The sequence below is a fragment of the Cibotium barometz genome, chromosome 64 (assembly GCF_041138505.1).
Source record: "Cibotium barometz isolate CiBa-2024 chromosome 64, ASM4113850v1, whole genome shotgun sequence".
NCBI classification, from domain to species: domain Eukaryota; kingdom Viridiplantae; phylum Streptophyta; class Polypodiopsida; order Cyatheales; family Cibotiaceae; genus Cibotium; species Cibotium barometz.
This window is the reverse complement of record NC_141109.1, coordinates 25,398,756-25,420,582: the sequence shown is the minus strand read 5'-3', so window position 1 is coordinate 25,420,582 and position 21,827 is coordinate 25,398,756. Positions and strand designations below refer to the sequence as shown.

Genomic DNA, 21,827 nt, shown 5'->3' with positions numbered 1-21,827 from the left:
ACAAGGACGAGATGTCTCGATATACATAGACATGGGGATTCACATCAAAATCTTGGAGATTAGTCTTGGAATTTAGGTGATCTATGAGGTGGTGAGGTGTTGTCGATAATAAAAGTGATAGGGAAGGACTATATACCTATGGTTGTACGAGTCCAAGTTGTTGCAAGTTGTTACATTCTTGAAGGAGCTAGGAGAACCATAACTGAATTATCGAGTACGACATGTTCTTTAGTCTCCTCAACATGAAGCTCATATAGAGTGCATGAGAGAGAGAAGAAGAAAGTAATATTAACATCTATAGGACTCCAAGGGTCTATGAGACCACAAGTGATACAATGATACTAGAGCCATGGAAAAAGTAAATGAGAGAGAAGGAAAAATGACTATCACTAGTGTATACACATGTGATATTAGCATGTGTGTGTGTGTGTGTGTGAGAGAGAGAGAGAGAGAGAGAGAGAGAGAGAGAGAGAGAGAGAGAGAGAGAGGCATGAGATCGACTAGTAATGCTGTAACAGAGCATGCATAAGGCTTGTCCAAATTGCTGCTAAAATTCATCAAAATTAAATGAAACCATAGAATTCCTAAAGTCTTAAGAGTGTGAGATGAGGGAATCCCTCATCCATGAGAGACTCATAGGGTCACATACTTCTTCTGGAAAGATAATGATATGGAATAGTGTTGCCCCACCCTAATGGTCAACGTGTCTAACTCTAATGGAGACATCAGATAGTGGGTCTCTACACGTACTTCCTTTGTCTCGGGTATTAGGTCCGAAACGTGAATATCAGCCACATATGGGCGCCTAAAGGTAGGAAGCTGCTTGGATTTCAAAATGAGGGTGTCCTGTGGTTATGGTGCTTTGTTTGTTTGTTTGTGCGTGCATGCATGCGCGCACGTGCGCGCACGCATGTGTGTGTGTGTGTGTGTGAGAGAGAGAGAGAGAGAGAGAGAGAGAGAGAGAGAGAGAGAGAGAGAGAGAGAGAGAGAGAGAGATTACTTTGGGTATGAAAAACCAGATTGGTTTTTCATGCGTGACCACCATAAAACTAACTTTTCTTAGTTGTGAATTCTATGTAGAAATTCATGACTAAGAAAAGTAAGTTTTATGGTGAGAGATGATGGTAGTAAGATTGTTAGAGGTGTGAGAAGGCTTTTTCTATTAGTTCTAGATGAGGCCAGTCAACGTGAAAAAACCAATCAAGGGTTTTTCATATCAGAGATATTCATGCCAAAAATTGAAGGATGAAATCATCATATCTATTTTCTGGGGGTGCTAATGGTCCATTTAGGGCCTTTACCCTCTTATCTAAGATGGTTGATATCCTCTCCCATGGATTGTTGAGCATGTTAACTAGCTCTGACAGATATCTAAACCATTGCGTTGTTGGAAAACATGCCTTAATAACATTTGGAAAAAAAACTCCCTTTAAAACATAGAGTCTTCTTGTGAGATGCTTAGTTGGGGGGCTTCATGTTGATATACTATTGGCCAAGAGACACATTGCCTCACCACACTGTTAGAGGTGCTACTATGCACGAGAAGAAACAGTGCCTCATTTGCTTTGGCATTGCTCGTCTTCTTGATGGATTTTTGGATATTTGAAGGCTCGTTTTCCTCGACATCATTTCTCTAAGAAATTCTAGCTTTTGCTGGAAACTCCAATGGATTTTTGGATATTTGAAGGCTCGTTTTCCTCGACATCATTTCTCTAAGAAATTCTAGCTTTTGCTGGAAACTCCAATGAATTCTAGCTCGTCCTTTCTTATGGGCAGCTATGCTTGTACCATACCTTGAGTGAATGATTAGAAAATGGTTTCACAAAAAATTGTGTGTGTGTGTGTGTGTGTGTGTGTGTGCGCGCGCGCGCGTGTGTGAGTGAGTGAGAAGGTGAGAGAGATCTTCAACAACTATTGGACCCATTGTAGAAATGGTTGCCTACCTCTTTTCTCCCTTGCAACAAATTTTCAAAAGGAAAAATGAAGCATTTCGACTGATTTAAAGTACAAGTCATACTTAACATCCCTGTACTAATTTAGGAACTCAGCCATTTGGCAAGTTCCATAGCGTAATGACATCGAAGAGAGCACAACGAAAAAATTTATCCTCCATTAAGCATAATGAAAGGATTTGTGTTGATTCGAGTGGCATATAATTGCTTAATTTATGCTTCTCCCATAGCTTCTCAAGTTTATATGGGTTAATCCCTTTGTATAACTCGCCACCCATGCGCATGGCATGCCCTTTTTTTTTCCCGAGAAAGAGATTTCTGTTCAATATGAGAAAAAATAGACAAGAGGGAGATCTCAAACCAAACAAGGTGGAAATCTCAACCAATCCGGTACCTTGTGCTACCAACAAGGTCCCATACGAGTGGCAGTGAAAAAGATGCCATAATTCCACTCTCTCATGCTTTCTCTCCGTAGCCCTCGAATATCCCTCAATTCTAGCCCAAGTGGCCATGAGGGTGTGGATAATATCACTTTAAATCTTGAAAATGCACTGTTACTCATGAACCAAATTGCCCTCAATGGCCTTAGTGCACCTAGCCTTTCAAATGTGCTAGGCTCCAGCTCCGTGATTGATCATAATGACCAGATTCATGTTTCCCTCATACCTAAGCTATGAAATGCCCTCTTTATAGTCTTAAATTGAGGGTAAAAGCTAGCAAAATATATGTTGAGAGCTTGGCTCTAAGCTTTGCAAAAGAGATAAAGAAGGTAATTAATACAAGAAAATGCCTAAAAATTGCGCGCGCACACACACACACACACACACACACACACACACACACACACACACACACACACACACACACACTAAGTTGTGGTTTTTTCTTGACCATGTTTACTCACACCATCACTAAAAGGAGACATTGTTGCACACAAAACAAGAGAGATGCAAGAAGCAAGAAAGTGGAAGAGAGGGAAAAAAGAAAAGACACAACCTCTTTTCGTGAGTTGTGCACTTTTCCAACCACTTCTTGATATTTTATTCAAATTTAAAAAGCATGTATCTTTTACTTATCCTAAGGTTCTAAATTGAGGCTTTATTTTTCTATGTGACTAAGAAGAATACTACCAAAGGAAGGAGAAAATATTAGCTTTTACAAATTTGAGGACCCGCTACTATTAAAACCAATCACTTACAAAGTGGTTATGAAATATGGCAATGAAATTTTACAAAGGTATAAATGATAACAAAGGTTGATAAAATAATTAATTTTGCTGACGTAGAATCACATTCTTTTAGCCTTTTATTGCAGGCTAACATTCCTCTCGCACTAGCTTTATGAGTGTCCTCGCGAACCAAAATGTTGAAGTAGATCTTCCATTGTAAGCACACCTACTTCTCTTCACACTTCTTTACATGTCCTCAAACTCTTACAACTCACACTTTCTCCAAACTCTCTTTAACTCCACATCTCTCAATTCTTTCCTTCTACATCTAGTCTAACTCATGAAATGATAAGGAAGCAACAACTTTGACACTTTTCCTTTAAGAAAATCCAACACACATTCATGAGAAAGAGAATGTAAACTCTCTTCCGACACCAATGAAAACCCACAAAAGGTAAGAACTGGAGATCAAAAGATTTAATGATAAAGCTCACCCACCCACTTGACTTATCTATATTATTTTTGAAAAAGAAAACGAACTACGGCGTCAATATTTATTTAGCTCACTGTGTATGGTGAGGCAATTTAGGCCCATTACACATCGCCATACCCCTGCCTGCCCTTTGATGTGGTGGGGGTATCCACTGCCCATAATTCATGGGCAGGCAATCTCCCCCGCCCCCATACATGGGCGGTGGTGTATGTGTAACGGGCCTTAGACATAGTTTTTGGAAAAGTCACCTGTTGTTTCCCGTGCAAAGAGAGCTTCGAAGAGACCACGCATGGAAACACCTGATGTAGAAGATCATTTACACCAAGATTTTTGTAACTTTTTGGTTAAGGTTTTAAACCTTATGATGGTAATTGATGATGCGTTGAATCTGGCAACAGACTGGCGCGTGGCAAGCGGCTGTTGGAGGAACTCTGCAGAAGGACGCGGCTGCAGAGAGGCGACGTATGGTTGGGTGGCAGGCGGCTGCAAGCGTGTGGTTGTTGAGTGGTGGTTGGTGCAGAGGAAGAGACAGAGATAATCACATTCGACACAGAGAACTTTTGCAGAGGTAGAAGCCTTCTTTCTCTTCTTAATCTCTTCCCCATATCTCTGTATGCTTCTTGTGAGTCTTACGCTACAAGAGGGCCATGCCCGTTGCTTGACATTTTGCCTTGCACCGAACTTTGTTAGGCCTTTGGTTCTTTGGTCTGCATCTTCTTGGGATTCTTCTTCATTCTTCATGAAATCTGAACATGACAAAAACTTCTTACTCCTCCCTTTGCACACCTTCCAAAGCCCGCTTCTCTCGACAATCAAAAGATCGAAACACCTTAATGCTGCTATTCATTTTGAAATTGAAGCTTTTCTTGTCCACAAAACTGACATTTTGCACTTCTTGAATTCTAAAAATTGAAAATGCTTGTTCCCTACTCTTTGCATGTCTTCCAAAGCTTGCACATCTTCCAAAGCTTGCTTCATCTCGGCGAACGCACTAATGAAATGCTCTCTTTGTAGTCCAAAATCGTACGTAAAAGCCAATAAAATGTATTTTGAGAGCTTGGCTTTGGGAAAGAGATGAAGAAGACGCAAGAAGATGTCCAAAAACTTGCACACATGGTTCTTTCTTGATCGTGTAAACTCACACCATCACTAGAAGGAGACATTGTTGTATACAAAACAAAAGAGATGTAAGAAGCAAGAAAGTGGAAGAGAGAGAGAAAAGAAAAGTCACAACCTTTTTTCATGAGTCATGCACTTCGCCAACCACTCAAACCACCTTTTCTTGATATTTTATTCAAATTTAAAAAACATTCATCTTTTACTTCTCCTAAGGTTCTAAATTGTGGATACTACCAAAGAACGGAGTAAATTTAAATGTGCATTGGCTTTTACAAATTTGTGAACCCGTTGCTAAAGCCAATCATTTATGAAGTGATCATAAAATATTGCAATGAAATTTTACAAAGGCATAAACAATAAATAATAAAGGTTAATAAAATAATTAATTTTGCCGATGCAGAACCACATTCTTTTAGCTTGTTTGTTGAAAAATTGAAGACTAACAACTGTGTCAGCCAAATGATAGTACCAAAAGAAATGTAAGCATCCTTCCTCATCCTCCCAAGGAGATGTGCTATCACATTTCAAATCCTCTGTGCTTCCCTACACTCCCATAAGCAATGGTAAACCGTCTGTGAAGCTCTTGTATATCTCGAACATGGTGGGGTAATTCGGACAATCAATCTCCAGTGGTTGTTGGGCAAGACCACCAAGAAGAAAGAGCCAAATAAAGGAGTCTTCTTGTAAGAGTGCCACAACCTCCTCCAAAAAGCCCTTTGAATGTCAGGTGTGATACCATAAGCCTCCCAATGAGGTCTAAGAATAGGGACTCTGTGAATGTGTTGCGTGGTGTTTCGCACAGTATAACTGAAGAAAGGTATGCTTTTCATCGGGTTGGTTCTCCACATCCATTCACTGGGTCCCAATGCTAGTATTTGATAGGGTAATTGTCATAGAACCAAAGGCTCCAAGCATCAGTGCTTATCCGTGGGACGTGATCAATATAACAGAACTTCCTTGCTGTACCAACAACTCTCATAGGACGCACCACCGGGCCCTCAGTGATATCTTGCACATCACATCTCTCCAAATACGTTCTGTACAGAGAAAAAGATTGGTGCATCATCCTCCCTCGGAGTGGGAGGTCCATGAAAATGTACACTTGTCTCGGTGAAAACTTCAAACCACAAGTGATAAAAGCTCTCCGAAGGTCCTTGTGATCTAGTGGTTGGGTATGGCAGCATCAATTTGCACAATCATCTGATTAGTCCTCCTCAAGTGATATGTAAGCACCCCTCTCATTTCACATAATGTGTTGTCTATTAGCCTCCTCAGTTGACCGTGGTGGAGGTATGTGAACCAAGAACCTGTTCCTCATGCAATCCCAAGGCCGAAGCAGGCATCTAACCAAGGGGCCAATGCGTTGTCTCCGAGAAGATAAAACGTGGGTTGTATATCCAGTCACCTCCCGTAACCGGAGTACACCTCGTAACCCTCTTGCATGAGAAATTCTTTCCATGGCTTAGTGCCAGGGGAAAATTCTCTAATAGTCATTTTTCAAAGCAACACTTGACACTGCATCTCTGGGTCTATGATGTTCAATCCCCTCTCTTGCTTGGGACTGAAAAACACATATCATTTGTGATAAGTCTGGACATGCACTCCCAAACTTTTTGCTGTACAACATCTCTCTGTGGAGAGGAGACCTCTACAAAAAGAGCCTGCAATGCATGTCTTAGCTCATCTTTCGAGAAAGGGGCATCCACTGAAAAACATGTCATTTGTGATAAGTTTGGACATGCACTCCCAAACTTTTTGCTCTGCAACATCTCTCTGTGGAGAGGGGGCCTCTACAGAAAGCAAAACTCGATAAAAATCTGATGCAATACTCACCTTATTTGGCTCAGTTTGAATCTCTCTCTGTGAGTCTTCCAAGTATCTCACACATTCCCCCATAGTAGGCTCATGTGCTGAGACTGTATCTACCACTCATCTGTGCCCAAGAGGTCTCGTTAGCAGCTCTGCTCTAACCATAGACAATAGGTCTAGGATCCAAGGAGGCTTTGGATGCTTCTTGTGTTCCCTCTGAAACGCAATAATCCTACGCCTGATTGCTCTCTCCTTTTCGAGAGCTTCATGTTTCTTGACCAAAGAAACACTATGATAATACTGGCTAGTCCTCTCTAAGGCCAAAGCAATTCTTTGTCGAGGGTACCTCATGTGAAATCTATGCAGTCAAATAGAGAGCATCACGAATACGGACGTGAGGGGATGCCATCTGAGTCCCCAGCTCTCTAAGGCACAAAATAATTGAGCAATGATCTGACTTGGTGGGGCAAAGCATGATAGCAATGCTGCCTCCCCTATCCAGGCTCCAATCATCCACATAGAACCTATTCAATCCTGCCAAGATATGTCCATCCCCGTGTGCAGTTATGCCAAGTGTAAAATAAAGAGTCAGGCCCCCTCTAGAAGTCATCAGTCCCTACCTGGTACCATAAAAGGAGAGCGTGAATCTTTCCCGTGTGGCTCTCTCCAAGGGGTGTGTTCTACCCTCATGGCCACCCTTTTTGTTAGAGGACTGCTCAACCATGTTGAAATCCCCTCCAACTATCCAATGATCTATCGAGGGAGGAGGTTTGTGATGGTGTCCCAAAAGGCCACCCTCTCACCTCTCACATTAGGTGCATAAATATTCAAGATGCCCAATTTTTGACCCTCATGCATGACCATAATCCACTGGCCCTAGGAAGTATGATGACATTGTATCCAATATGAGGCATAAGTGACGCTGCAACATAAATGCGCACACCCCCTTTAGTCCCATCTACCCAACACCAAGAAGTGTAGCAAAAAAGGATCTTACCAGTTTTACCACATTGGTGCCTATCCAATTTGTGCTCTTGCAACAAGCACATCCATAGTTTCACATGTAACATCAAGATGGAGTTGGTCCTTTGCACGGCGCTTTCTACTGTGGGGTGGGAAGCCCTCCGAGACCTTGCACATTCCACGAGACAATCTTGTAACAATAGGATGAAGTTGGTGCTTCACGAGATACTTCTTACTGCGGGTGGGAAGCACTCCAAGACCCTGCACATTCCATGAGACAATCCTCATGGTAAAGATGTGGTTTTGACCCCGAACCAAAGCAAATGCTTAGCCGGTGTCTGATCCCGCCTCTCATAATGTTGAAGGAGGGGGAAGTCACTCTGCATAGTCTCTGCATATGTGTGTAATATATGGCGTCTTGCAAGGCGTCGTGATCAGATACTATCATGTTGGCGCTAGAGGGCACCCCTGATGGACTGAGTGAGAGAGCAGAAATTTTTCACCTCTAGCCCCCTGAATAAGAACTTGGCTATATGAAGCCGAGTAGAGTCTCGATACACCTCGGACCCACTCCTCGAGGAAACCCATCCTACACATAGTTCCTTCCAGAGATCCCCAATCTCATTTGTCATAGGCTTTATCCAAATCAAGAAGGAGAACAATTAGATCATGTTGACACATCATGGCCAACGCAGTCGCCTCCCAGAAGGTGAAGATGTCCAAAATACTCCGATCTTGGATGAAGCTTGTATGTGTACCATGAATCAAGTCGGGAAGAAAGGGCTGCAGTCTCCGGCTGATGGCCTTGGCCATAATTTTGTAGGCCGTCCCTAAAAGGGTGATGGGTCTCTGTTTGCCGAATCTCCAGTCTATCACCACCCTTCTTGGGAATCAAGTGTATCAAACCCTTAGATAACCTTGAAAGAGTGCACAGGGCGGATGCAGAGTGGCACTAGAATGTGCTGAACAGAGAGTGCAAGAGAGATGTCAGAATATGCAGCGGAGATGATGACCAAATCTGGGAACACAAGAGCAAAAGCAAAAACGCAGGCAGAAAAACAGCACAAGAGAGAGACAAATGTAGGCGTGTAACTCTGCTCTATATACACAAGAAGATCCCGAGGAATGATACAAATGAGGTATGGGGGCTGAGGACCTATATATACTCCCCTAGAGGGCAGTCGGCCAGCATAAGAGAAGCCCACGACTGATAAAAGAAGTCCACGACTGCATAAATGCAGTCGGCCAGCTATCTGGTGCCAAAGCATGATCAAAACCAATCGGCCAGCAGCAAGAGTGCCCATGACTGATAAACATCCAGTCGGCCAGCACTGTACTGCTCTTGGCACCCTCTGGCAGCCCTCCCAAGCCTCAAAAAGATGGGAAAAAATAGGGGAAAAATGCGGAGAGTGGGGAAAAATGGGAAAACACCTCATAAGGGCGGGCACACCCACAACAAAGGCCCTGGTGTATAAATCTAGACAGGAGATGACTTCTAACACCCCCTCTCAGCTCCTGGCTGTGTAACCAACCACTGGGAGCTGGGGTGCCGCCTGAGCAAATCCTGAGAGCGACTTCGTGAAGAGGTCCACCGTACTGTCCTCCGTCGAACAGAACTCTAGCAAGATGTCATCAGCAGCGATCTGTTCACGAACAAAGTGCCTCTCGATGACCATGGGTTCCTCCAGTGGAAGCCAAAACCTCCCATGCAACCTCCTCCTGCTCCGTAAAACTGCTCCTGGGCCATAAGTAGATCCCCTCGTGTCTGGATCTCCTCCCCAAACCGAGTCACTCCAACCGCGGAGTCGGACTCCATCCAACAATCCCCCTCCTGTGTACAAGAGTCCATGATCCTTCGCATGTCGCAGAAACCACAGGAAACGCAATCCTGCCTCACAAAGAGACATCTGCAACCAAGAGCTCAACCGCCTCATCAGGAAGCTCCCGTCCAATCCGGTGTCCATCAACCAGATCAATGAACCATACAGCTTTTGAGTCACCAAGACATCACACTGCTCACAAGGATCAACACCTGTTACGGTGCACAAACAAGTCCTGGAAGCCTGATGAAACCTGTCAACCACCCCCTCTGAATCCGGAACCACAAAGCCTGGAGAAACCACCTCCTTCTGCAAGTAAGCACCTGTCACCTGCCTGGCTTTCCGAAAGGTCCCCGTGGAAAGAACATCCTCAACTACTGGAAGTTCTATGTCCCGAACATGACGAGACATCAGAGCACAAGTGACCTGTTCAGCTTCCTCTGACTCACGAACACAAGAACTACCAACCTCAGTACTGGAAAGTTCCTGCCAACTGCTGCCATCTATACTGGCAAGCTATCCACCATCTGGTCTCGGAAAGCCTGTACCTGCAGCGTATCCACACCTGAGTAGCTATTACCAGACTGCCACTCATCACAATCTTGAGGACCTGGGAGAGAGAGTGCTGAAAGCCTGTAAACTCCATTCTCCACTCCACCTTCCCAAACCACTTGGCCTGTTGCTTTGTCCCGGAGAGCAACAAAATGCTCATCAAACTCCACCCGTACGCCAGTCTTGCAAACCTGATGCACTGACAACAGATGAAAACCAAGTGCCGGAACATACAACACCTGGGAGGAATGCTTCCCCCCTCTGCCATCGGGAACTATCTCCATCCTGCCCTCACTGTGAACTGGGATAGTGGACGTATCCCCAGTAAGAATATGACCAGAAAGCCTGCAGAGATCCTATAAACCGGAACGGGAAGGAGTCATGTGCCTGGAAGCACCACTATCGAGAATCCACTCCCGAGTATCCGTTGCGGAGAGTCCTCCAATCTCCTCCCTGCCTGAAGAAAATGAAGCATCGGTGTCCATCACCTCCAGGTGCACAAAAGCCGGAGTTTTCATGATTGCTGAGGAGTCTTCACCCTTCTCGGTCTTTCGCTTGGGACACTGCCTCCAGTAGTGGCCTTTCTCGCCACAATCATTACAGGTCCTCTCTGCCTTCAGTTTCTCGCGGTCACTAACGGACATCTTCTCAGAAGACTTCTCCGACGAAGCCTTCCCCTTGCCCGTGTTACGGCCTTTCGACCGTTGGCCAGTAAAGGCCTCCGAACCTCCACCCTGAGGAGGGTTCGTGAATCGTTCCTCCTGGTCCAGGACCATGGGCACAAGCTCCTCCCAGGTGATGGTGCTGAGCCTGCCACTGGTAATCAACGACGAGTAGAATGCTGAGTACGAAGAGGGCAAATGTGACAGCAACGTTATGGCCATGTCCTCTGACGATATCTCCTTCCCAGCCTGGAGAACTTCCTGCTGAAGAGCCTGCAGCTTGTTAATATGCTCCCGCATCGTCGACGACTTTGCAGGGCTCATAACCCGCATCTGTACTTCCAAGGAAATCCTCTTCATGGGCGATACCCTGTTGTAAAGTGAGGCCAAATGCTGCCATATACCTCTGGCCAGCGTCATATGCTTTATATGATTGATTACCTGCGGTGTGCAGTTGAGGAAAATAAACGAACGGACCCTGGCGTTGACACGATCCCACATCTGTGTCTGGGCCTCCCGGTCCTTTCGGGTTGACGGTAACTCCCCTTCCTCAACTTCCGGCCGTGGAATCCCAACAATGACGAACTCTGCGAGGTCATAAGACTCCAAAACAGATTCCATCATAACCTTCCATATGCCGTAGTTGCTCCCGTCCAACTGACGGTCCACCGGGAACGTGGGGAGTGTCGGGATCTTCACATGTCTCTCGGCCATCTCAAACAGATCTGCCATAGCGGGGATGTACTCTGAAAAGGGTGGGTGGGTGGGAACAAAGAAGAACTGATACCTGCAAGTGGCTGTCCAGCAAATCAGCCCGCCTTCCTCTTGCTTCTCCTCTTCCCGATCAGCCCAAAACAGTCCACCAATCAGCCACAAAACAGTCCCCCTCTTGCTCACACAAATCCCAAGACCTATCTAGAGCCTAGGGCTCTGATACCATGTCAGAATATGCAGCGGAGATGATGACCAAATCTGGGAACACAAGAGCAAAAGCAAAAACGCAGGCAGAAAAACAGCACAAGAGAGAGACAAATGTAGGCATGTAACTCTGCTCTATATACACAAGAAGATCCCGAGGAATGATACAAATGAGGTATGGGGGCTGAGGACCTATATATACTCCCCTAGAGGGCAGTCGGCCAGCATAAGAGAAGCCCACGACTGATAAAAGAAGTCCACGACTGCACAAATGCAGTCGGCCAGCTATCTGGTGCCAAAACCTGATCAAAACCAGTCGGCCAGCAGCAAGAGTGCCCATGACTGATAAACATCCAGTCGGCCAGCACTGTACTGCTCTTGGCACCCTCTGGCAGCCCTCCCAAGCCTCAAAAAGATGGGAAAAAATAGGGGAAAAATGCGGAGAGTGGGGAAAAATGGGAAAACACCTCATAAGGGCGGGCACACCCACAACAAAGGCCCTGGTGTATAAATCTAGACAGGAGATGACTTCTAACAAGAGAGAGAGAGATATGGAGAGAACTATGCCAAATATACTGAAGCAAAACAGTCCCAAGCAAGAGACACAGAAAGTCTCATAAGTGAGGGAGCAAAATATGTACAAGACTGAATGAGAAAAGAGAGGCCAGCACCCACTATTTATGGTAAGGGAATGCAGGCCGACTGGAGCTGATAAACAGGCTGACTGGAGCTGATAAACAGGCCGACTGGAGCTAATGGACATGGCCGACTGGTAATTGCCAGAAAGGCTGGGAAAAATCCCAAAAAAATAGTAAAAAAGGGGTGGCCAGCCCACAAGCAAGGGCCATGCAAAAGGGACCAAATGGGCACCATAAAAGAGCAGAATCTGGGGATGAATATGCTAACACCCCCTCTCAGCACCAGATGTGCTGAACAAACTCCGAGAATCCGATGATGAGGAGCCAAGGACACTTGAGAAACCGGCTTGGTGAACAAATCTGCAACATTCTCCGCGGAAGGACAATACTCCAAACGCAAATCTCTAGCAAGAACCCGTTCACGAACATAGTGATACTGAATCTCAATGTGTTTCGTACGAGCATGAAACACATGGTTCTTGGCGATGGCGATGCAACTCTGATTGTCACACCAAAGAAGAGTAGATCCGGTAGGAGGACAGCCGAGCTCCTCCAATAATCTCCGCAACCATATTGCCTCACATTCAGCGTAACAAACTGGACGGTACTCCGCCTCGGTAGAAGAAAGCGCCACAGTAGGTTGCTTTTTACTGCTCCAAGAAATGGCTCCAGACCCAAGTGAAAAAACACAACCAGTGGTCGAACGCCGTGTATCTGGATCTCCAACCCCAGACCATCCAACAAGAGTGTGTCCTTGGCCATAAAAGATGCCAAAATCCAGAGTGCCATGCAAGTACCGAAGAACTTTGAGAGCACACCGCCATGCTGCTAACGGGGTTTGGATGAGAAGGAACTCAATAAACTGACTGTGAAGCATATGTCCAATCGGGAGTAGGTCAACCATACCAAACAACCGACGAGAACCCGATATTGTCCCTGATCAGTCCCTGGAGAAGCATCAAGTGAAGAAAGGTTCTCACCAATATCCATAATAGGAGAAGATACTGGTTTGCACCCAATCGGGAGTAGGTCAACCATACCAAACAACCGACGAGAACCCGATATTGTCCCTGATCAGTCCCTGGAGAAGCATCAAGTGAAGAAAGCTTCTCACCAATATCCATAATAGGAGAAGATACTGGTTTGCACCCAATCGGGAGTAGGTCAACCATACCAAACAACCGACGAGAACCCGATATTGTCCCTGATCAGTCCCTGGAGAAGCATCAAGTGAAGAAAGCTTCTCACCAATATCCATAATAGGAGAAGATACTGGTTTGCACCCAGTCATCTGAAATCTGTCGAGATTCTCCCGAGTGTACTTCTGCCAAGAGAAGAAAATGCCCTTCGAGGTCTGCCAAATCTCAAAGCCAAGAAAATAATGCAAGAGGCCAAGATCCGTCATCTCAAACTCTGTCTCCAAAGCATCCATAACAGAACGGATCCGCACAGAATAAGAACCTGTAAAGATGAGGTCATCAACATAGACCACAATGATAACAATCAACCCCCTCTCAAGGAGGATATAAAGGTTCGAATTTGCATGAGAACGGTGCAGGCTGAGCTTCTGAAAGAACTCATCAATCCGTTGGTACCAAGCCCGCGGAGCCTACTTTAGACCATATAAAGCCTTCTTCAGCCGGTACACATGATCCTGTTTGCCTGGAACAACAAATCCTGGCGGCTGATCAATATAAACTTCCTGTGTAAGCTCTCCACTCATGATTACTTGCGGTGTGCAGTTGAGAAAGATAAACGAACAGACCCTGGCGTTGACACGATCCCACATCTGTGTCTGAGCCTCCCAGTCCTTTCGGATCGACGGTAACTCCCCTTCCTCTACTTCCGGCCGTGGAACCCCAACAATGACAAAATCAGCGAGGTCGTAAGACTCCAGAACAAATTCCATCATAACCTTCCATATGCCGTAGATGTTCCCGTCCAACTGACGGTCCACTGGGAACGTGGGGAGTGTCGGGATCTTCACACGCTTCTCAGCCATCTCTAACATTGCGGAGATGTAACTGAAAAAGGGTGGGTGGGTGGGAAAAAAAACTCTAAACCTGCAACAAGTGGCTGACCAGCACTTTAGCCCGCCTTCTTCTTGCAACTTCTCTTCCCGAACAGTCCAAACAGTCCACCAATCAGCAACGTGAGCATATAACAAGCTGCAGGCTCTTCAGCAAGAAGTTCTTCAGGCTTGGAAGGAGATATCATCACAGGACATGGCCATAACGTTGCTGTCGCACTTGCCCTCTCAGTATTCAACATTTTACTTGTCTTTGATTACCAGTGGTAGGCTCAGCACCATCACGTGGGAGGAGCTTGTGCCCATGGTCTTGGACCAGGAGGAACGATTCACGAACCCTCCTTAGGGTGGAGGTTCGGAGGCCTTAACTTGCCAACGGTCGAAAGGCCGTAACACGGGCAAAGGGAAGGCTTCCTCGGAGAAGTCTTCTGAGAAGAAGTCCGACGCTGACCGCGAGAAACTAAAGGCAGAGAGGACCTGTAATGATTGTGGCAAGAAAGGCCACTATTGGAGGCAGTGTCCCAAGCGGAAGACCGAGAAGGGTGAAGATTCCTCAGCCAGCAATCATGAAAACTTTGGCTTTTGTGCACCTGGAGGGGTGATGGACACCGATGTTTCATTTTCTTCAGGCAGGGAGGAGATTGGAGGATTCTCCGCAACGGATACTCGGGAGTGGATTCTAGACAGTGGTGCTTCCAGGCACATGACTCCTTCCCGTTCAGATTTACAGGATCTTTGCAGGTATTCTGGTCACATTCTTACTGGGGATAAATCCACTATCCCAGTTCACAGTGAGGGCAGGTTGGAGATAGTTCCCGATGGGCAGAGGGGGGAAGCATTCCTCCCAGGTGTTGTATGTTCTGTCACTTGGTTTTCATCTGTTGTCAGTGCATCAGGTTTGCAAGACTGACGTACGGGTGGAGTTTGATGAGCATTTTGTTGCTCTCCGGGACAAAGCAATAGGCCAGGTGGTTTGGGAAGGCGGATAGTTCCCGATGGGCAGAGGGGGGAAGCATTCCTCCCAGGTGTTGTATGTTCCGTCACTTGGTTTTCATCTGTTGTCAGTGCATCAGGTTTGCAAGACTGACGTACGGGTGGAGTTTGATGAGCATTTTGTTGCTCTCCGGGACAAAGCAATAGGCCAGGTGGTTTGGGAAGGCGGAGTGGAGAACGGAGTTTACAAGCTTTCAGCACTCTCTCCTAGGTCCTCAGGTTTGTGATGAGTGGCAGTCTGGTAATGGCCACTTAAGTGTGGATACGCTGCAGGTACAGGCTTTCTGAGATCAGATGGTGGATAGCTTGCCAGTAGATGGCAGCAGTTGGCAGGAACTCTCCAGTACTGATGTTGGTAGTTCTTGTGTTCGTCAGTCAGAGGAAACTGAACAGGTCACTTATGTTGTGATGTCTCGTAGTATTCCAGACAAAGAACCTCCTGTAGATGAGGATGTTCTTTCCACGGGGACCTTTCGGAAAGCCAGGCGAGTGGCAGTTGATTACTTGCAGAAGGAGGTGCATACCCCAGGCTTTGTGGTTCCGGATTCAGAGGGGGTGGTTGACAGGTTTCAGAAGGCCTTGCATGGTCTTCAGCAGGTTTCCAGGACTTCGTTTTTCACCGTTAACAGGTGTTGATCCTTGTGAGCAATGTGATGCCTCTTTGACTCAGAAGCAGAATGGTTCGTTGATCTTGTTGATAGACACCAGATTGGACGTGAGCTTCCTGATGAGGCTGTTGAGCTCATGGTTGTAGATGACTCTTTGGGAGGCAGGATTGCGTATCCTGTGGTTTCTGCGGCATGTGAAGGATCATGGACTCTTGTACACAGGAGGGGGATTGATTGATGGAGTCCGACTCCACGGTGGGAGTGACTCAGTTTGGGGAGGAGATCCAAACATGAGGAGATCTACTTCAGGCCCAGGAGCAGTTTTATGGAGCAGTAAGAGGCAGTCATCTTTTGCCTTGTCGACGACAGAGACAGAGTACCGGGCTGCTTGTGATGCTGTTTGTGAGGTGGTGAGGTTGCAGAGGTTGCATTGCAAGATTGGGCTTCCACTGGAGGAACCCATGGTCATCAAACAGGCACTTTGTTCATGAACAGATCGTTGCTGATGACATCTTGCTAGAGTTCTGTTCGACGGAGGACAGTACGGTGGACCTCTTCACGAAGTCGCTATCTCACGATTGGCTCAGGCGGCACCCCAGCTCCCTATGGTTGGTTTCACAGCCAGGAGCTGAGAGGGGGTGTTAGAAGTCATCTCTTGTCTTTATCAGACACCAAGGCCTCTGTTGTGGGTGTGCCCGCCTTGTATAGGTGTTTTATCATTTTTCCTCACTCCCCGTATTTTTTTCCCATTTTTTCCCATTTTTTTTCCATTTTTTCCATGATGTGGGTGGCTGCCACAGGCTGGTAGGAGCCTTTGATGCTGGCCGACTGCACTCATGTGTACCAGGAGCTGGCCGACTTCATCAGGAGGGGTCGTGGTATTTTTCTCTGCTGGCCGACTGGATGTGCCCAGTCGTGAGGGCCACTAGTGCTGGCCGACTACATGATGGGGCCATATAAATAGGCCCCATTGCCCCACATTGTACTCATTCAGTTATTTCTCGGGATCTTGTGTATAGAGAAGAGTTATATGCCTATCTCTCTCCTTGTCTTGTGCGGTCTATTTTCTGCACTCTACTTGCTCTTGTGGTCTCAAGTTTGGTTATCATTTCTGCTGTGTATTTTGACAATGATACCATGAAAGAGTGCACAGAGCAGAAGCAGAGTGGCACTAGAATGTGCTGAACAGAGAGTGCAAGAGAGAGAGAGATATGGAGAGAACTATGCTGAATATACTGAAGCAAAACAGTCCCAAGCAAGAGACACAGATAGTCTCATAAGTGAGGGAGCAAAATATGTACAAGACTGAATGAGAAAAGAGAGGCCAGCACCCACTATTTATAGTAAGGGAATGTTGGCCGAGTGGAGCTGATAAACAGGCCGACTCGAGCTAATGGACATAGCCGACTGGTAAATGCTAGAAAGGCTGGGAAAAATCCCAGAAAAATAGTAAAAAAGGGGTGGGCTGCCCACAAGCAAGGGCCATGCAAAAGGGACCGAATGGGCACCATAAAAGAGCAGAATCTGGGGATGAATATGCTAACAAACCTCTCCGGCATGGGTCCCGTGACCATCGTCTCATTGAAGGCAGCCTTGTGGCTTGTCAGAATGCACAGCGAAAATGAAGACAACTGCTGTAGAGAGCAAAACACAGATGAGAGGGAGAGAGAAGCGCTATAAACTCGCTATATACACTAGAAAATCCCAGAAATGATACAAGAGAAGTGTGGGGGGCTAGGGCCAATATATATGGCCCCAGGCTGCAGGTCAGCCAGCCCATAAACAGCTAACAACAGCCATAGATGCTCACGACCAGCAAATAACACAGTCGGCCAGCATTGAGGATCAAGTCGGGTAGCACCAGTGCAGTCGGCCAGTAGTAGATACAGTCGACAGCCCTCCCACAGCTAGCAAAAATGGGAAAATACTATGGAAGGTGAGGAAAAATGGGGAACACCTGAATGGGGGGCACACCCACAACAGAGGCCCTGCTGTATACTATACAGACAGGAGATGACTGCTAACACCCTCTCTTAGCTCCTGGATGTGGAACCAACCCCAGTGAGGTGGAGTGCTGCCGGAGCATAGCGTGAGGTAGAGACCTCGTGAAGAGGTCTTCCGCATTGTCCTCTGTTGAACAATAAACAAGCAAGATGTCACCAGCCAAAATCTTCTCACGAACAAAGTGATATTGTATCTCTATGTGCTTGGTCCGGGCATGGCAGACCAGGTTCCGAGCAATAGCGATACAGCTCTGGTTATTGCATTGGATGACCGTGGGCTCCTTCTGTGGAAACCCAATCTCAACAAACAACCTCTGTAGCCACATAACCTCGCAAGCAGCACCACAAGTGTCATGTGCACGCTAGGGGCAGGCAGATTGGCGAGCTAGAGTGTGGTATGTTGTGGGCGGACATGTGGTTTTTGGTTCGTTGTCGATAGTGTGTGCTTTTTGGGCGTTCCTTCCCTATTTATTGGGGGGAGGGGTATGAGTTGGGCACACACCGAAAGATGGAGCACAGGAGTGCAGAGCGCGTGGAGCAGGAGCACCATCGCCGAGAGGCCGTCGTCCTTGGGAGACAACCCCGGGTGGTAAGAGGACACCAGATGAGGACGATGGTAGGGCACTCATGAGGGCATGTTGCTCTAGCTTGTGGCTCGGTGGGGACGGTCAAGATTGTGAGCTTCGCTCACAGCTGTCATGGTTGGGTGGCGAGTATGACTGCACCCAGATATGTTTCTTCTGCTTTGTCTTCTAGGATTAGGGTTTGTTGCTTTGTCTTGCTTTTCATGGCTGTTTTGCAGATTTCCCTCTCGGAGAGATCGTTGGTTTTGACAGTGGTATCAGAGCCGCTCTGGGAGGAAGATGCGAGCGGGACACCTTTGGGTGAGTTCTTTCTATGTTTCCTGCAGCGTACATGTGTAGGTTTGTTGCAAGAGAGAGAAAGCTGGCGGTTGTGTAGCCTAGACTGCTGGGACATTCTTCTGTCCAAGGGTAGGACGGTGTTGCGCCTATGGGCAGTGAAAGGGACCAGCTTTGATCATGGGCAGCCTGTGGGTAGGGAAGAAGGTTCCGCCTGGGCTCGGCCAGGTGAGGTTGACCTGCCCAGTGGGTAGCCCAAAGGGCATGGCCAGGGCAGAGGGCCCCTCCTTTCTTCAGTGATGAGCGGGCAGGTTGAAGAACCCTGCGGGGCAGGCTAGGGCAAGGCATGATGGACAGCCCAGATGGGCGCAGCCAGATTGGGATTCCCCTCTCTGTGGCACAGGTAGGCAGCCAAGAAAGTAGGCCGAGTTGCTTTCTTAGGCAGCCAATTTTTCTACGATCTACTGTCAAGATTGTGAGCCTCGCTCACAGCTGTCATGGTTGGGTGGCGAGTATGCCTGCACCCAGATATGTTTCTTCCGCTTTGCCTTCTAGGGTTAGGGTTTGTTGCTTTGTCTTGCTTTTCATGGCTGTTTTGCAAATTTTCCTCTCGGAGAGATCGTTGGTACAAGCCGCCCGGTACTCTGCCTCTGTAGACGACAAGGCAATAGTTGGCTGCCTCTTGTTGCTCCATGAAATAGCTCCCGAGCCAAGGGTAAAACCATAACCTCGAACAATAAAGTAGCAAGATATCACCAGCCAAGATCTTCTCACGTACAAAGTGATACTGTATCTCTATATGCTTGGTCCGGGCATGGAAGACTGGGTTTCGAGCAATAGCTATACAACTCTGGTTATCGCACTGGATGACTGTGGGCTCCTTCTGTGGAAACCCAATCTCGCCTAGCAGCCTCCGCAGCCATACAACCTCACAAGCAGCACCACAAGCACCCCGGTACTCTGCCTCTGTCGAAGAAAGGGCAATAGTTGGCTGCCTCTTGCTGCTCCAAGAAACTGCTCCTGAGCCGAGGGTGAAACTGTATCCCGAAGTAGATCTCCTCGTGTCTGGATCTCCTCCCCAATCTGAGTCACTCCAACCTTGGAGCCTGACTCCATCCCCTCCTGTGTAAAAGAGTCCCAGATCCTTCGTACTGTGCCGATACCACAAGATCCGCAATCATGTGTCCCAATGAGACTTCAATGGCGTCTGCATAAAAGAGCTCAATAGCCCCACGGAGAAGCTCAAGTTCAATCTGGTGTTCAGCAACCAGATCAATGAACCAACCAACTTCCAGTAGTGCGAGGCATCAACTGGCTCACAAGGATCAGTAACGGTTAACTTTGTGTTCGGGTCCATCGGCGAAGTAATAGGCTTGCAGTTCTCCATCCCAAGGCCTCAAGCAACTCATGAACATACCGCTGTTGAGAGACGAAAAACCCCCTCTGGGTTTGCCAGATCTCCAATCCCAAAAAGAAGTGGAGTAAGCCTAAGTCGGTCATCTCAAACTCCTTTGACAAGGCAGCCTTCGTCACTCTAATGTGCTCCACATGACCGCCAGTGAGAATGAGATCATCCACATAAAGGATGATAAGCGTGACCATGCCGCGTTCCCGAAAGAGATACAGGTTCGGATTTGCAACCGATCTCTGAAATCCAGTCCGAATAAAGAAGGAATCAATCTTCTGATTCCAAGCCCTGGGAGCCTGCTTAAGACCATACAAGGCCTTACGTAACCTGTAAACCATCCCTTCAGATCCTGGAACAATAAAGCCTGGAGGATGCTCAACATACACCTCCTGAAGCCCCAAAACACTGAGATGCACAATTCTAACATATCCTTCGTACCTTGCAGATACCGCAAGATCCGCAATCTTGCATCCCAATGAGTCTTCAAAGGTGGCTGCATGAACGAGCTCAACAGCCCCATGGGAAAGCTCAAGTCCAATCTGGTGTTTAGCAACCAAACATTCAAGTGGCCAAAACGGATGTGCCACAAGTCATCGATGTGAGTGCCTGTCAGAGAAGAGAGTGGTGAGAGTTTGTAGATACCGTTCTCCACTCCGCCTTCCCGTACAACCTGGCATGTTTCTCTGTCTTGTAGAGCAACAGATGCTCCTCAAACTCCACCCGGAAGCTAGTCTTGCAAACCTCATGCACTGACAATAGATGAAAACCAAGTGCTGGGACGTAAAGAACACGAGAGGAATGCTTCCCTCCTTTGCCATCGGGAATGATCTCCATCCTGCCCTCACTATGAATCGGTATAGTGGAATTGTCGCCAATGAAAATGCGACCTGACTGTCATTTAAGATCTTGTAAAAACTCTCGGGAAGGAGTCATGTGCCTGGAAGCACCACTATCAAGAATCCACTCCTGAGTATCCCTGGCGGTGAAACCAACTGCCTCCTTGCTCGAAGAAGATGAAGCATCTATGTCCAAAATCTCCAAGTGCACTAAGGTTGGAGTCTTTGCAGCTGAAGGTGAAGAATCATTCGAGATACTCCGCTTAGGACATTTCCGCCAATAGTGGCCTTTCTCGCCACAATTGTTACAGGTTTGTTGGGCCTTCAATTTGTCACGGTCTGAGTCGGGGGCTTCTTCTCAGAAGACTTCTCTGATGAAGACTTCCCTTTGCCCTTATTGTTGTTATTGTTACGGCCTTTCGACTGCCAGCCAGTCCAGGCCTCAGAACCTCCGCCTTGTGGAGGGTTCGTAAAACGCTCTTCCTGGTCCAAGACCATAGGCACAAGCTCCTCCCATGTGATGGTGCTGAGCCTGTCAGTGGTGATCAAAGAGGAGTAAAATGCTGAGTACTGAGAGGGCAAATGAGACAACAAAGTGATGGCCATGTCCTCTGAAGATATCTCCTTCCCAGCTTGAAGAACCTCCTGCTAAGGAAGAGCCTGCAACTTGTTGATGTGCTCCCGCATCGTCGAAGACTTTGCAGGATTCGCATCTGCACTTCCAAGGAGATCCGCTTCATGGGTGATACCCTGTTATACAGAGAAGCCAAATGCTACCAAATCCCTCTGGCCAGCGTCATATCCTTTATATGATTAATCACCTGTGGTGTGCAATTAAGGAAGATGAAAGAACGCACACGAGCATTGACACGATCCCATAACTGTGAAAGCTCCCCGTCCTCCAACCCCGGCCGTGGAACACCAACCACAATGAAATTAGCCAAGTCATAAGACTCCAAGACCGACTCCATCAATACCTTCTATATGCCGTAGTTG

The 21,827-nt window shown here is 47.0% G+C and overlaps 1 protein-coding gene across 1 annotated transcript in view; it reads left to right on the top strand.

Annotated features, from left to right (window-relative positions):
- The first annotated feature begins 3,993 nt into the window (after positions 1-3,993).
- LOC147603462 (putative potassium transporter 17) overlaps positions 3,994-21,827 on the top strand; it is a 105,630-nt gene continuing 87,796 nt past the window's right edge. The window contains exon 1 of the mRNA XM_086796751.1: positions 3,994-4,181. The gene's annotated coding sequence lies outside the window, so the exon portion shown is untranslated. The remainder of the gene's footprint in view (positions 4,182-21,827) is intronic.